Below are 17,172 nucleotides of genomic sequence, written 5' to 3'. Positions count from 1 at the left end.
ATCAGGTTTTCCCAATTGGTCAGAAAGGAGTTGGAACCCATTGGTGGCTGATTCTTTTTGGGTTCTGGTTTAAGATCAAAGCCTGGCTAGAGAAAGAATGGGTTTGTTCTCTTGGTGGCTCATAAGACAGCCCAAAACACGTTACTGGTTTGGGAGCCACTAACTTGATCCACTTCTTAATTAAAAGAATAACAAATCACCATATACAATGGCACCGCGGCACTTTTCTTTTTGGGCGACCCACCAAATTCACATAGAAATATGTGTTATAGATCTGTCATTCTCATTGAAAGCAAGTCTAAGAAGCAGTAGATCTGATCTATTTCTATCCTTCTCGTTCTTATGTTAAGTTTTTGCTTTACTTTTTGGTTTTGTACCCCAGCTTCAAACAGCTGAAAATACAATATTTTTGGTTATGGAAAATATATTTCACAGCGGTTTAGATGGTACAATGATTCTCTACACTATACTTGCTTGTTTAGACACATAAACTGAAATTAGGCAAACTATTAGAATGGCACTGTCACGACTTCTACCGAAGGTGGCTCCTCTCCCTGTTCGGGCGGTGCTCGGCGGTCGTCGTCACCGGTCTACTAGCTGCCACCGATCCCTTTTCTGTTTCGTTTGGTTTTGTCTGTCTTGTTGTTCACCTGTGTCGAGTTTAGGTTAATCAGTGGGGTATTTAATCTCGCCCTACCCTCTAGGTTTTGTGCAGGATTGTTTGTGTATCTGTCATTGGTTCGGGTTGCGTTTTGTTTGTTCTGTTGAACAGGTGTTTTCACGGGACTGTTTTCCACACGTGAGTTTAGTTAGAGGAGTGGTTTCCTCCGTGTTCGACTAGACTGCGTTCCTGTTTTTTAGTGGCTGCTGTTGTGGTCCTGTGCCTGTTCTTTTGATGGACTTGTAAATAAACGCCCTTGTTGCAATTCTTACTCTCCTGCGCCTGACTCCACACCCACCTCTCCGAGGGAGAATCTTACAGGCACAGGGATTTATGCATAGTGCATCTTTAAACAATTCCATATTTATTCAAAAAGAAGTTTAAAAAAAATATGTAAATAAAAGCTGGTCTTGTTATTGGATTTTCAACACTGCATAACCAATTTTATTTTTGTAAACTTAAGTTTACTATTTTAGTTTAGAAAATAAAGTCAAATGGCATGGGAAAATGATTTGCATTCCTGGAGCTAGTACTTGGTTGCACAGCCTTTGGTCAAGATAACTGCAGACAAATGCTTCCTGTAGCCATCGGCATATGGAATTATTTTTTTAAAGTACAAGGGTGCAATACAACTTTATATTTATGGGAAACATAACCACAAATCTGCAAGCTTTCCAAAAATTGACATAAGGGTGAATATTTCTACAACAGACTTTTTTTCAATAGCAGTTTATCAGATGATTTGAGTAAACAGAACATGTCCCTCTTCAAACAAAATGACCCTGAAAACATTTAGCTATAGATGCCAATCTAACATCAGACTAGAAATAAAGAACATAAACTCAACATGAACTTCCACTTTTTGACCCTACTGTGCTGGTGCCATTTTAACCCGGCCAATAACGTGAAATAACAGACAGGTTCTATGGTGCAGTCACCCTACAATACGATTCCTCTATGAGCAAGTGATCAGGAGAATAGCAGACAATACCTCTATAGATGTTCACTCAGGCACTAAATACCTGGTGAAAGGCCCAGTGTCGCTCAGGAACATGGCATGCGGTGCAGAGCTGAACCACAGCACAACAACCCTGAGGCTATGACTACTGCTTCATCCAACCAAGCAGAAGAAAAAAAACACCTAGAGTCAAGTTTAGCATATTATAGGCATCTGAGGTATAGCTATCTTCACCCTTAAAGTACTGGGCTGGAGTGTGTTGCATTACCTACCTGGCCACCCCTCATAGCCTGGTTCCTCTCTAGGTTTCTTCCTAGGTTTTGGCCTTTATAGGGAGTTTTTCCTAGCCACCGTGCTTCTACACCTGCATTGCTTGCTGTTTGGGGTTTTAGGCTGAGTTTCTGTACAGCACTTCGAGATATTAGCTGATGTACGAAGGGCTATATAAAATAAACTTGATTTGATTTGATTTGATGACCTACCAGTGAAATCACTGAATGCACTGAGTATACAAAACATTAAGAACACCTGCTCTTTCCATGCAACTCAATATTAGGAAGGTCTACCTAATATTTGCTACACTCAGCGTATGTTCTAACCAACGATCAGTCAATGGGAAATATCATTATACTTTCAAGGTAGTATTTATTTTTAGTGCAATATCAGAAGAAATGTTACAAACGGGGAGGTTCAGGACCCTCGTATGAAATCACAGTAAAATAGAGGGAGGTATAGCAAAATGGCATTATACTGGGAATGATGGGTTAATCTGTGGACATCGGAGGCTTGGAGTTCAGATCACAATGAGTGGTGGATTGAACGCTGTGGGAAAAAATCCAGCACTTCAAAAAATAAGAAATTAGGAGTATATGTATAATTAGTTAACTAGAGGTACCGTCGATGTGAGTGAAAATAGCTGTAAGTAGCCGTAGAAATATTGTTGTCCGTTAGTTTACTCCAATAAGGGTAGGGATTGTACGGTAGGGGGGGGGGGGAAGTACAGAGAAAAATACATGAATAAATAAATAAGGGGGATTGGAAATTATGCCAACAATTACTTTGTTAGAACCTACAATCAATCTGCAATATCAAAGCTGATCTACTACCCCGCCCCCGCCATGTGAAATGTCAACACCTGGAGGTCTAGATGAAATGGGAGCCTGTTTCTGTCTGTGACTGAGGTGTCCTAGTCACAGGAGGTTAGTAGCACCTTCATTGGGGAGGACGGGCAGGTGAAATCAGCTGAACGGTATCCAATATATAAAAAACATGGTTACCAGGTGTTTGATGTCATTCCATTTGGTTACCAGGTGTTTGATGTCATTCCATTTGGTTACCAGTTGTTTGATGTCATTCCATTTGGTTACCAGGTGTTTGATGTCATTCCATTTGGTTACCAGTTGTTTGACGTCATTCCATTTGGTTACCAGGTGTTTGATGCCATTCCATTTGGTTACCAGGTGTTTGATGTCATTCCATTTGGTTACCAGGTGTTTGACGTCATTCCATTTGGTTACCAGGTGTTTGATGTCATTCCATTTGGTTACCAGGTGTTTGATGTCATTCCATTTGGTTACCAGGTGTTTGATGCCATTTGCTCCTTTCCAGACAGTATTATGAGCCGTTCTCCCCTCAACAGCCTCCACTGGTCCTAGTATACCCCCCCCCCCCCCCCCCCCCGTTAGCACTGAGGTACACACCTCCAACAGACATAATTATGTGTTTCCTCCTGATCTGAGGTTCATGCAGTTTGTGGCTGTGCATGTCTAGACAGCTAGACTGCGCCTCTCTCTCTCTCTCTCTCTTGAAACGACTCCAAATGCGTAGGGGGAACAACCCCACTGATTCTGACAGGTCTTTATACACTCTATCAGAAATCCTTGATATCATGGATATATTCCAAATGCCACCTTATTCCCAATACAGTGTACAAATAGAGTTATGGTCAACAGCAGTGCACTATGTAGGGAGTAGGATCCCATTCGGGATCCACTTCTATTGTGTTGAGTGAGGTGGAGAATCAGAAGGATTTTATGTCCACCCCGATAGCATTTAGACTGGGGGAGGTGTGTGGAAACGGAGAGACATATCTCTTGGTATATTTATCCATGGCAGAGAGCTATGCTGGGAATGTGGGCTAGGTAGGTGACCTTTATGGATATCCTTATAAGGGAGAAGAACAGTGTGAGGGGGCTAAGAGAGAAGAACAGGGTGAGGGGGCTAAGAGAGAAGAACAGGGTGAGGGGGCTAAGAGAGAAGAACAGGGTGAGGGGACTAAGAGAGAAGAACAGGGTGAGGGGGCTAAGAGAGAAGAACAGGGTGAGGGGGCTAAGAGAGAAGAACAGGGTGAGGGGGCTAAGGAGAGAAGAACAGGGTGAGGGGACTAAGAGAGAAGAACAGGGTGAGGGGGCTAAGGAGAGAAGAACAGGGTGAGGGGGCTAAGAGAGAAGAACAGGGTGAGGGGGCTAAGAGAGAAGAACAGGGTGAGGGGACTAAGAGAGAAGAACATGGTGAGGGGCTAAGGAAGAAGAACAGTGTGAGGGGGCTAAGAGAGAAGAACAGGGTGAGGGGGCTAAGAGAGAAGAACAGGGTGAGGGGGCTAAGAGAGAAGAACATGGTGAGGGGCTAAGAGAGAAGAACATGGTGAGGGGCTAAGAGAGAAGAACAGGGTGAGGGGACTAAGAGAGAGGAACAGGGTGAGGGGGCTAAGAGAGAAGAACAGGGTGAGGGGGTAAAGAGAGAAGAACATGGTGAGGGGCTAAGAGAGAAGAACAGGGTGAGGGGGCTAAGAGAGAGGAACAGGGTGAGGGGAATAAGAGAGAAGAACATGGTGAGGGGGCTAAGAGAGAAGAACAGGGTGAGGGGAATAAGAGAGAAGAACATGGTGAGGGGGCTAAGAGAGAGGAACAGGGTGAGGGGGGTAAGAGAGAAGAACAGGGTGAGGGGGCTAAGAGAGAAGAACAGGGTGAGGGGAATAAGAGAGAAGAACAGGGTGAGGGGGCTAAGAGAGAAGAACAGGGTGAGGGGAATAAGAGAGAAGAACAGGGTGAGGGGGCTAAGAGAGAAGAACAGGGTGAGGGGACTAAGAGAGAAGAACAGGGTGAGGGGACTAAGAGAGAAGAACAGGGTGAGGGGGCTAAGAGAGAAGAACAGGGTGAGGGGGCTAAGAGAGAAGAACAGGGTGAGGGGACTAAAGAGAGAAGAACAGGGTGAGGGGGCTAAGAGAGAGGAACAGGGTGAGGGGAATAAGAGAGAAGAACAGGGTGAGGGGGCTAAGAGAGAAGAACAGGGTGAGGGGGCTAAGAGAGAAGAACAGGGTGAGGGGGCTAAGAGAGAAGAACAGGGTGAGGGGGTAAAGAGAGAAGAACATGGTGAGGGGGCTAAGGAGAGAAGAACAGGGTGAGGGGGCTAAGAGAGAAGAACAGGGTGAGGGGGCTAAGAGAGAAGAACATGGTGAGGGGGCTAAGAGAGAAGAACAGGGTGAGGGGGCTAAGAGAGAAGAACAGGGTGAGGGGACTAAGAGAGAAGAACAGGGTGAGGGGGCTAAGAGAGAAGAACAGGGTGAGGGGCTAAGAGAGAAGAACAGGGTGAGGGGACTAAGAGAGAAGAACAGGGTGAGGGGACTAAGAGAGAAGAACATGGTGAGGGGCTAAGAGAGAAGAACAGGGTGAGGGGGGGTGTGTGTGTGTGTGTGTGTGTGTGTGTGTGTGTGTGTGTGTGTGTGTGCAGGTGTGTGTGTGTGTGTCGGTGTGTGTGTGTGTGTGTGTGTGTGTGTGTGTGTGTGTGTGTGTGTGTGTGTGTGTGTGTGTGTGTGTGTGTGTGTGTGCGTGTGTGTGTGTGTGTGTAAATAACCACGACGACTTTCAAGCGTGTAGAAGTTTAAAATGTTAACTTTTCTGGAATCACAAGATTCCAGGTCAATACCTCAGAGATCTCTTAGCTGGCCTAACAGAGGCTCACATTGAGCATTAATCAGTAATAACCAGAAACACCATCTCATATCCTAAAATACTAGTCTGCTTTGCAGTATCATGTGAATGAGCTACAAAGATATTACCCCAAAATAATAATATTATTATTTATTGTGCCTAATATTACTGTGTGTGTGTGTGTGTGTGTGTGTGTGTGTGTCGGTGTGTGTGTGTGTCGGTGTGTGTGTGTGTGTGTGTGTCGGTGTGTGTGTGTGTGTCGGTGTGTGTGTGTGTGTGTGTCGGTGTGTGTGTGTGTCGGTGTGTGCTTGCGTGTGTGAATAAGGGATGCTTTTCAAAATCTCATGCTCATTGGACATTGAATCATGGTTGCACAGCACCGCACAGTTATAGCCTATTTTGGCGAATACGATATGTAGGACAATGATGTCAAACCAGCCGAAAAGACAAGTACACACACACACACACACACACGTTAACACACACATTCTTATCTCCCTTTTACTGCCGCCTGCAGACTGCCTACATATCCCAGAGGGTTAAGACTGATATATGACATCTCATTAACCCGTTGTTTCCGTGCAGCGCGGAAACTAGCTGTCTAACGACTGGTGTGATGTAACAGTGTTGTCCTTTTATCCAGTGTTGTTGAGAACATTTTACCTGGCCAATTATTTCTGGTTATTTAACATGAGATATATGCTTTCCCTTTGACAGCAGAGAGCAGATGTTTTATGAGTTATAGCCAACAATATCCTTTATGTACAGCAGGTGTTTCACTTCAAAAACATTTTCAGGTACTATTTCAGTCTTTTCCTGTTAGCTATTATAGCATGGCATTCCAAAATAATCTGTTACGGGTCTTGGGTAGAGAATAAAATGCTATATTCCTAGGAATCAAATTTGGAGAAAACAGTTCCCCGAATAATTTCAGCATCAGAACAGAAGTTAAGTGAAATCCACAGCTCTGCCTCGGAGCTGTAAAATTACCAGATGATTCAAATTCAAAACACCCAGCGTTCTTTTTTTCTCCCCATTCCGCTGCCGGGTTCTGGAATGCAAATTACATTGTTCATGGAACGGCGAAATTCTATTAAAAAGAAGCATGGCACAGCATGACCTTCTAATAGTCAGACTGATGGAACCAAGTCAAGAAAACATTCTTAAACACTATTAGATAGTTAGACATCATAAAAACCCATGCAGTGTGGCTTGTGGCAACACATCTCTGTTTCTCAGAGCAGACTGACTCCAGCCCACGGAATTGTCCAGGACACAGTCACGTCTTGGGTGAACACACTGATGGCTTTTTTTATTAGGTATTACAGGAAGTAGGGAGCGAGGGAGCGAGGGAGGAGGAGGAGTGAGGGGTTAATAACTGAAAGACCTGTCCAGGTGGTCAATGACAGGTCTGAACCTCTCGTCAGACATACTTCAGGACAGTGAAGTGATGCTGAAGCAACTATGGGGTGATAGGGTGACCGACTGTGTTAGCCCACTGGGCAACAATCTAGGCATTAGCTTCGGTAGCTAACGTAAATCTTCAGGTCCCAGATCATTTGAGTTACATCTGCATGTCCAGGACAGGGGTATACCCAGTTGCCTGCTGCGGCTGGATACTGTACTGCAATAGTAGCATTGTCAGGTTATTTTTAACACCACTTTACACGTGAACATACATTAGGCCTACACACATGCCTGGGCTCTCTTTTAAGGCGGTGTAATGTACTGTGTTTCTCCCCCTCTCCACTCTATGGCTGGTTTCTATTGTAATAGTGATTAGTTCAGGTAAAAAGGAGCTGTTGGGGTTATAATCTCCAGTCAGCCCGCACTTTGCCCCGGATGTCCTCAGGCATCACCTTTTGGGGGGGGTTCATATTAACTCTCACCTTTTGGGGGGGGGGGGGTTCTATGTTAACTCTCACCTTTTTGGGGGGGGGGGGGTTCTATGTTAACTCTCACCTTTTGGGGGGGGGGGGGGTTCTATGTTAACTCTCACCTTTTGGGGGGGTTCATATTAACTCTCACCTTTTGGGGGGGGGTTCTATATTAACTCTCACCTTTTGGGGGGGGGGGAGGGTCATATTAACTCTCACCTTTTGGGGGGGTTCATATTAACTCTCACCTTTTGGGGGGGGGGGGGTTCTATATAAACTCTCACCTTTTGGGGGGGGTTCTATGTTAACTCTCACCTTTTGGGGGAGAGTTCTATATTAACTCTCACCTTTTGGGGGGGGGGTCTATATTAACTCTCACCTTTTGGGGGGGGGGTCTATGTTAACTCTCACCTTTTGGGGGGGGGGGTTCTATATTAACTCTCACCTTTTTTTGGGGGGGGGGGGGTTCTATATTAACTCTCACCTTTTGGGGGGGGGGTTCTATATTAACTCTCACCTTTTGGGGGGGGGGTGGTTCTATATTAACTCTCACCTTTTGGGGGGGGGGGGTTCTATATTAACTCTCACCTTTTGGGGGAGGGGTTCTATATTAACTCTCACCTTTTGGGGGGGGGGGGGTTCTATATTAACTCTCACCTTTTGGTGGGGGTTCATATTAACTCTCACCTTTTGGGGGGGGGGTGGTTCTATGGTAACTCTCACCTTTTGGGGGGGGGGGTTCTATATTAACTCTCACCTTTTGGGGGGGGGGTTCTATATTAACTCTCACCTTTTGGGGGGGGGGTTCTATATTAACTCTCACCTTTTGGGGGGGGTTCTATATTAACTCTCACCTTTTGGGGGGGGTTCTATATTAACTCTCACCTTATGGGGGGGGGTTCTATATTAACTCTCACCTTTTTTGGGGGGGGGGTTCTATATTAACTCTCACCTTTTGGGGGGGGTTCTATATTAACTCTCGCCTTTTGGGGGGGGTTCTATATTAACTCTCACCTTTTGGGGGGGGGTTCTATATTAACTCTCACCTTTTGGGGGGGGGTTCTATGTTAACTGTCACCTTTTGGGGGGGGGGGGTTCATATTAACTCTCACCTTTTTTTGGGGGGGGGGTTCTATATTAACTCTCACCTTTTGGGGGGGGGGTTCTATATTAACTCTCACCTTTTGGGGGGGGGGGTTCTATATTAACTCTCACCTTTTGGGGGGGGGGTTCTATATTAACTCTCACCTTTTGGGGGAGGAGGGTTCTATATTAACTCTCACCTTTGGGGGGGGGTTCTATATTAACTCTCACCTTTTGGGGGGGGGGGGGGGTTCTATATTAACTCTCACCTTTTGGTGGGAGGAGGGTTCTATATTAACTCTCACCTTTTGGGGAGGAGGGTTCTATATTAACTCTCACCTTTTTGGGGGGGGGGGGTTCTATATTAACTCTCACCTTTTGGTGGGGGGAGGGTTCTATATTAACTCTCACCTTTTGGGGGAGGAGGGTTCTATATTAACTCTCACCTTTTGGGGGGGGGGGGGTTCTATATTAACTCTCACCTTTTGGGGGAGGAGGGTTCTATATTAACTCTCACCTTTTGGGGGGGGGGGTTCAATATTACCTCACACCTTTTGGGGAGGAGGGTTCTATATTAACTCTCACCTTTTTGGGGGGGTTCTATGTTAACTCTCAGCTTTTGGGGGGGGTTCTATATTAACTCTCACCTTTGGAGGGGGGGAGGAGGGTTCCATATTGACTATCACCTTTTGGGGGAGGGGTTCTATATTAACTCTCGCCTTTTGGGGGGGGGGGGGCTCTATATTATCCTCACCTTTTGGTGGGGTTCATATTAACTCTCACCTTTTGGGGGGGGGAGGCTCTATATTAACTCTCACCTTTTGGGGGGGGAGGGTTCTATATTGACTCTCACCTTTTGGGGGGGGGGGTTCTATATTAACTCTTACCTTTTGGGGGGGGGGGGGCCCTATATTAACTCTCACCTTTTGGGGGGGGGGTTCTATATTGACTCTCACCTTTTGGGGGGGAGGGGTTCTATATTAACTCTCACCTTTGGAGGGGGGAGGAGGGTTCTATATTAACTCTCACCTTTTGGGGGGGAGGGGTTCGATATTAACTCTCACCTTTTGGGGGGGGGGGTCTATATTAACTCTCACCTTTGGGGGGGGGGGGGTTCTATATTAACTCTCACCTTTTGGGGGGGAGGGGTTCGATATTAACTCTCACCTTTTGGGGGGGGGTTCTATATTAACTCTCACCTTTGGGGGGGGGGGTTCTATATTAACTCTCACCTTTTGGGGGGGGTTCTATATTAACTCTCACCTTTGGGGGGGGGTTCGATATTAACTCTCACCTTTGGGGGAGGAGGGTTCTATATTAACTCTCACCTTTTGGGGGGGAGGGGTTCGATATTAACTCTCACCTTTTGGGGGGGGGGGTTCTATATTAACTCTCACCTTTGGGGGGGGGGGTTCTATATTAACTCTCACCTTTTTGGGGGGGGTTCTATATTGACTCTCACCTTTTGGGGGGGGGGGGGGGGGTTCTATATTAACTCTCACCTTTGGGGGGGGGTTCTATATTAACTCTCACCTTTTGGAGGGGGGGGGGTTCTATATTAACTCTCACCTTTGGAGGGGGGGGAGGAGGGTTCTATATTAACTTTCACCTTTTGGGGGGGGGTTTCTATATTAACTCTCACCTTTTGGAGGGGGGGGGTTCATATTAACTCTCACCTTTTGGGGGAAGGGGGTTCATATTAACTCTCACCTTTGGAGGGGGGGAGGAGGGTTCTATATTAACTCTCACCTTTTGGGGGGGGGGGGTTCTATATTAACTCTCACCTTTTGGAGGGGGGGTTTCTATATTAACTCTCACCCTTTGCAGGGGGGGTTTCTATATTAACTCTCAACCTTTGGAGGGGGGGTTTCTATATTAACACTCACCCTTTGGGGGGGGGGGGTTCTATATTAACTCTCACCCTTTGGGGGGGGGGTTTCTATATTAACTCTCACCATTTGGAGGGGGGTTTCTATATTAACTCTCACCCTTTTGGAGGGGGGGTTCTATATTAACTCTCACCCTTTGGAGGGGGGGTTTCTATATTAACTCTCACCCTTTGGGGGGGGGGGGGTTCTATATTAACTCTCACCCTTTGGAGGGGGGGGTTCTATATTAACTCTCACCCTTTGGAGGGGGGTTTCTATATTAACTCTCACCCTTTGGAGGGGGGGTTTCTATATTAACTCTCACCTTTTGGAGGGGGGGTTCTATATTAACTCTCACCCTTTGGAGGGGGGGTTTCTATATTAACTCTCACCCTTTGGAGGGGGGGTTCTATATTAACTCTCACCCTTTGGAGGGGGGGTTTCTATATTAACTCTCACCTTTTGGAGGGGGGGTTCTATATTAACTCTCACCCTTTGGAGGGGGGGTTTCTATATTAACTCTCACCCTTTGGATGGGGGGTTCTATATTAACTCTCACCCTTTGGAGGGGGGGTTTCTATATTAACTCTCACCTTTTGGAGGGGGGGTTTCTATGTTAACTCTCACCCTTTGGAGGGGGGGTTTCTATATTAACTCTCACCATTTGGAGGGGGGGTTTCTATATTAACTCTCACCCTTTGGGGGGGGGGGTTCTATATTAACTCTCACCTTTTGGAGAGGGGGGTTCTATATTAACTCTCACCCTTTGGAGGGGGGGGGTTCTATATTAACTCTCACCTTTTGGGGGAGGGGGGTTCATATTAACTCTCACCTTTTGGAGGGGGAGGAGGGTTCTATATTAACTCTCACCTTTTGGAGGAAGGGGGTTTCTATATTAACTCTCACCCTTTGCAGGGGGGGTTTCTATATTAACTCTCACCCTTTGGAGGGGGGGTTTCTATATTAACTCTCACCCTTTGGAGGGGGGGTTTCTATATTAACTCTCACCCTTTGGGGGGGGGGTTTCTATATTAACTCTCACCTTTTGGGGGGGAGGGTTTCTATATTAACTCTCACCTTTTGGGGGAGGAGGGTTCTATATTAACTCTCACCTTTTGGGGGGGGAGGGTTCTATATTAACTCTCACCTTTTGGGGGAGGAGGGTTCTATATTAACTCTCACCTTTTGGGGGGGGAGGGTTCTATATTAACTCTCACCTTTTTGGGGGGGGTTCTATGTTAACTCTCAGCTTTTGGGGGGGGTTCTATATTAACTCTCACCTTTGGAGGGGGGGAGGGTTCCATATTGACTCTCACCTTTTGGGGGGAGGGTTCTATATTAACTCTCGCCTTTTGGGGGGGTGGCTCTATATTATCCTCACCTTTTGGTGGGGTTCATATTAACTCTCACCTTTTGGGGGGGAGACTCTATATTAACTCTCACCTTTTGGGGGGGGGGGGGGTTCTATATTGACTCTCACCTTTGGGGGGTGGTTCTATATTGACTCTCACCTTTGGGGGGGGGGGGGGGGTTCTATATTAACTCTTACCTTTTTGGGGGGGGGGACTATATTAACTCTCACCTTTTGGGGGGGGGTTCTATATTGACTCTCACCTTTTGGGGGGGGGGGGGGTTCTATATTAACTCTCACCTTTGGAGGGGGGGAGGAGGGTTCTATATTAACTCTCACCTTTTGGGGGGGAGGGGTTCGATATTAACTCTCACCTTTTGGGGGGGGGGGGGTTCTATATTAACTCTCACCTTTGGGGGGGGGGGTTCTATATTAACTCTCACCTTTTGGGGGAGGGGTTCGATATTGACTCTCACCTTTTGGGGGGGGGGGGGGGTTCTATATTAACTCTCACCTTTGGGGGGGGGGTTCTATATTAACTCTCACCTTTTGGAGGGGGGGTTTCTATATTAACTCTCACCTTTGGAGGGGGGGAGGAGGGTTCTATATTAACTTCTCACCTTTTGGGGGGGGGGTTCTATATTAACTCTCACCTTTTGGGGGGTGTTCTATATTAACTCTCACCTTTTGGAGGGGGGGGTTCTATATTAACTCTCACCTTTTGGGGAAGGGGGTTCTATATTAACTCTCACCTTTTGGAGGGGGGAGGAGGGTTCTATATTAACACTCACCTTTTGGGGGGGGGGGGGGGGTTCTATATTAACTCTCACCTTTTGGAGGGGGGGTTTCTATATTGACTCTCACCCTTTGCGGGGGAGGGGGGGTTTCTATATTAACTCTCACCCTTTGGAGGGGGGGTTTCTATATTAACACTCACCCTTTGGGGGGGGGGTTCTATATTGACTCTCACCCTTTGGGGGGGGGGGGGTTTCTATATTAACTCTCACCATTTGGAGGGGGGAGGAGGTTTCTATATTAACTCTCACCCTTTTGGGGGGGGGGTTCGATATTAACTCTCACCCTTTGGGGGAGGGGGGGTTTCTATATTAACTCTCACCCTTGGGGGGGGGGGGTTCTATATTAACTCTCACCTTTTGGGGGGGAGGGGTTCGATATTAACTCTCACCTTTTGGGGGGGGGGGGTTCTATATTAACTCTCACCTTTTTGGGGGGGGTTCTATGTTAACTCTCAGCTTTTGGGGGGGGGTTCTATATTAACTCTCACCTTTGGGGGGGAGTTCGATATTAACTCTCACCTTTGGGGAGGAGGGTTCCATATTGACTCTCACCTTTTGGGGGGAGGGTTCTATATTAACTCTCGCCTTTTGGGGGGTGTTCTGGTCTCTATATTATCTCTCACCTTTTGGTGTGGGGTTCTATATTAACTCTCACCTTTTGGAGGGGGGGTCTCTATATTAACTCTCACCTTTTGGGGGGGGGGGGGGTTCTATATTGACTCTCACCTTTGGGGGGTGGTTCTATATTGACTCTCACCTTTGGGGGGGGGGGGGGGGTTCTATATTAACTCTTACCTTTTGGGGGGGGGGACTATATTAACTCTCACCTTTTGGGGGGGGGGTTCTATATTGACTCTCACCTTTTGGGGGGGGGGGGGTTCTATATTAACTCTCACCTTTGGAAGGGGGGAGGAGGGTTCTATATTAACTCTCACCTTTTGGGGGGAGGGGTTCGATATTAACTCTCACCTTTTGGGGGGGGGGGGGGGTTCTATATTAACTCTCACCTTTGGGGGGGGGGTTCTATATTAACTCTCACCTTTTGGGGGGAGGGGTTCGATATTAACTCTCACCTTTTGGGGGGGGGTTCTATATTAACTCTCACCTTTGGGGGGGGTTCTATATTAACTCTCACCTTTTGGGGGGGGGGTTCTATATTAACTCTCACCTTTGGGGGGGGGGGGGGAGTTCGATATTAACTCTCACCTTTGGGGGAGGAGGGTTCTATATTAATTCTCACCTTTTGGGGGGGAGGGGTTCGATATTAACTCTCACCTTTTGGGGGGGGTTCTATATTAACTCTCACCTTTGGGGGGGGGGTTCTATATTAACTCTCCCCTTTGGGGGGGGGTTCTATATTGACTCTCACCTTTGGGGGGGTTCTATATTAACTCTCACCTTTGGGGGGGGGGGGTTCTATATTAACTCTCACCTTTTGGAGGGGGGGTTTCTATATTAACTCTCACCTTTGGAGGGGGGGAGGAGGGTTCTATATTAACTTTCACCTTTTGGGGGGGGGGTTCTATATTAACTCTCACCTTTTGGGGGGGGTTCTATATTAACTCTCACCTTTTGGAGGGGGGGGTTCATATTAACTCTCACCTTTTGGGGGAAGGGGGTTCATATTAACTCTCACCTTTGGAGGGGGGAGGAGGGTTCTATATTAACTCTCACCTTTTGGGGGGGGGGGGGTTCTATATTAACTCTCACCTTTTGGAGGGGGGGTTTCTATATTAACTCTCACCCTTTGCAGGGGGGGTTTCTATATTAACTCTCACCCTTTGGAGGGGGGGTTTCTATATTAACACTCACCCTTTGGGGGGGGGGGGTTCTATATTAACTCTCACCCTTTGGGGGGGGGGTTTCTATATTAACTCTCACCATTTGGAGGGGGGTTTCTATATTAACTCTCACCCTTTTGGAGGGGGGGTTCTATATTAACTCTCACCCTTTGGAGGGGGGGTTTCTATATTAACTCTCACCCTTGGGGGGGGGGGGGTTCTATATTAACTCTCACCCTTTGGAGGGGGGGTTCTATATTAACTCTCACCCTTTGGAGGGGGGGTTTCTATATTAACTCTCACCCTTTGGAGGGGGGGTTTCTATATTAACTCTCACCTTTTGGAGGGGGGGTTCTATATTAACTCTCACCCTTTGGAGGGGGGGTTTCTATATTAACTCTCACCCTTTGGAGGGGGGGGTTCTATATTAACTCTCACCCTTTGGAGGGGGGGTTTCTATATTAACTCTCACCTTTTGGAGGGGGGGTTCTATATTAACTCTCACCATTTGGAGGGGGGGTTCTATATTAACTCTCACCCTTTGGAGGGGGGGTTTCTATATTAACTCTCACCTTTTGGAGGGGGGGGTTCTATATTAACTCTCACCCTTTGGAGGGGGGGTTTCTATATTAACTCTCACCCTTTGGAGGGGGGGTTCTATATTAACTCTCACCCTTTGGAGGGGGGGTTTCTATATTAACTCTCACCTTTTGGAGGGGGGGTTTCTATGTTAACTCTCACCCTTTGGAGGGGGGGTTTCTATATTAACTCTCACCCTTTGGAGGGGGGGTTTCTATATTAACTCTCACCTTTTGGGGGGGGGGGGGGTTCTATATTAACTCTCACCATTTGGAGGGGGGGTTCTATATTAACTCTCACCCTTTGGGGGGGGGGTTCTATATTAACTCTCACCTTTTGGAGAGGGGGGTTCATATTAACTCTCACCTTTTGGAGGGGGGGGGTTCATATTAACTCTCACCTTTTGGGGGAAGGGGGTTCATATTAACTCTCACCTTTGGAGGGGGGGAGGAGGGTTCTATATTAACTCTCACCTTTTGGAGGGGGGGTTTCTATATTAACTCTCACCCTTTGCAGGGGGGGTTTCTATATTAACTCTCACCCTTTGGAGGGGGGGTTTCTATATTAACTCTCACCCTTTGGGGGGGGGGGTTCTACACCCTTTGGGGGGGGGGGGGTATTAACTCTCACCCTTTGGGGGGGGGTTTCTATATTAACTCTCACCCTTTTGGAGGGGGGGTTTCTATATTAACTCTCACCCTTTGGAGGGGGGGTTCTATATTAACTCTCACCCTTTGGAGGGGGGTTTTATATTAACTCTCACCCTTTGGAGGGGGGGTTTCTATATTAACTCTCACCTTTTGGAGGGGGGGTTCTATATTAACTCTCACCCTTTGGAGGGGGGGTTTCTATATTAACTCTCACCCTTTGGAGGGGGGGTTCAATCTCTCACCCTTTGGAGGGGGGGTTTCTATATTAACTCTCACCTTTTGGAGGGGGGGTTCTATATTAACTCTCACCATTTGGAGGGGGGGTTCTATATTAACTCTCACCCTTTGGAGGGGGGGTTTCTATATTAACTCTCACCTTTTGGAGGGGGGGTTCTATATTAACTCTCACCCTTTGGAGGGGGGGTTTCTATATTAACTCTCACCCTTTGGAGGGGGGGTTCTATATTAACTCTCACCCTTTGGAGGGGGGGTTTCTATATTAACTCTCACCTTTTGGAGGGGGCATTTCTATGTTAACTCTCACCCTTTGGAGGGGGGGTTTCTATATTAACTCTCATCTTTTGGGGGGGGGGGTTCTATATTAACTCTCACCATTTGGAGGGGGGGTTCTATATTAACTCTCACCCTTTGGAGGGGGGGTTTCTATATTAACTCTCACCTTTTGGAGAGGGGGGTTCAAAATTAACTCTCACCCTTTGTGGGGGGTTCTATATTAACAGTCACCCTTTGGGCTGGGGGGGGTCTATATTAACTCTCACCCTTTGGAGAGGGGGTCTATATTAACTGTCACCTTTTTGGGGGGGTCTGTTTTAACACTCACCCGTTGGAGGGGGGGTTCAATATTAACTCTCATCTTTCTGGGGGGGTTCTATTTTAACTCTCACCCTTTGGAGGGGGAGTTCTATATTAACTCTCAACCTTGGGGGGTGGGTGGGTTCTATGTTAACTCTCACCTTTTGGGGGGGAGGGGGTGGGTTCTATATTAACGCTCACCTAGAGCTGGCCGCCCAACCAAACTGAGCAATAGGGCGAGAAGGGCCTTGTTCAGAGAGGTAACCAAGAACCCAATGGTCACTCTGACAGAGCTCCAGAGAACCTTCCAGAAGGACAGCCATCTCTGCAGCACTCCACCAATCAGGCCTTTATGGTAGTGGCCAGATGAAACCCACTCTTCAGTAAAAGGCCATGACAGCCCTAAGTCCTAAAACACTGATCATACCTCTCTCCTCTAGTCCTAAAACACTGATCTAACCTCTCTCCTCTCCTCTAGTCCTAAAACACTGATTAAACCTCTCTCCTCTAGTCCTAAAATACTGATTAAATCTCTCTCCTCTAGTCCTAAATCACTGATCAAACCTCTCTCCTCTAGTCCTAAATCACTGATTAAACCTCTCTCCTCTCCTCTAGTCCTAAAACACTGATTAAACCTCTCTCCTCTAGTCCTAAAACACTGATCAAACCTCTCTCCTCTAGTCCTAAAACACTGATCAAACCTCTCTCCTCTAGTCCTAAATCACTGATTAAACCTCTCTCCTCTCCTCTAGTCCTAAATCACTGATTAAACCTCTCTCCTCTCCTCTAGTCCTAAATCACTGATCAAACCTCTCGCCTCTTCAC

At 46.9% G+C, this 17,172-nt stretch overlaps 1 long non-coding RNA gene across 1 annotated transcript in view; it reads right to left on the bottom strand.

Annotated features, from left to right (window-relative positions):
- LOC139555978 (uncharacterized) overlaps positions 1-17,172 on the bottom strand; it is a 44,256-nt gene that overhangs the window by 20,420 nt on the left and 6,664 nt on the right. The window lies entirely within an intron of this gene.

The sequence above is a fragment of the Salvelinus alpinus genome, chromosome 27, assembly GCF_045679555.1.
Source record: "Salvelinus alpinus chromosome 27, SLU_Salpinus.1, whole genome shotgun sequence".
Taxonomy (NCBI): domain Eukaryota; kingdom Metazoa; phylum Chordata; class Actinopteri; order Salmoniformes; family Salmonidae; genus Salvelinus; species Salvelinus alpinus.
This window is presented reverse-complemented; position numbering and strand designations above follow the sequence as displayed.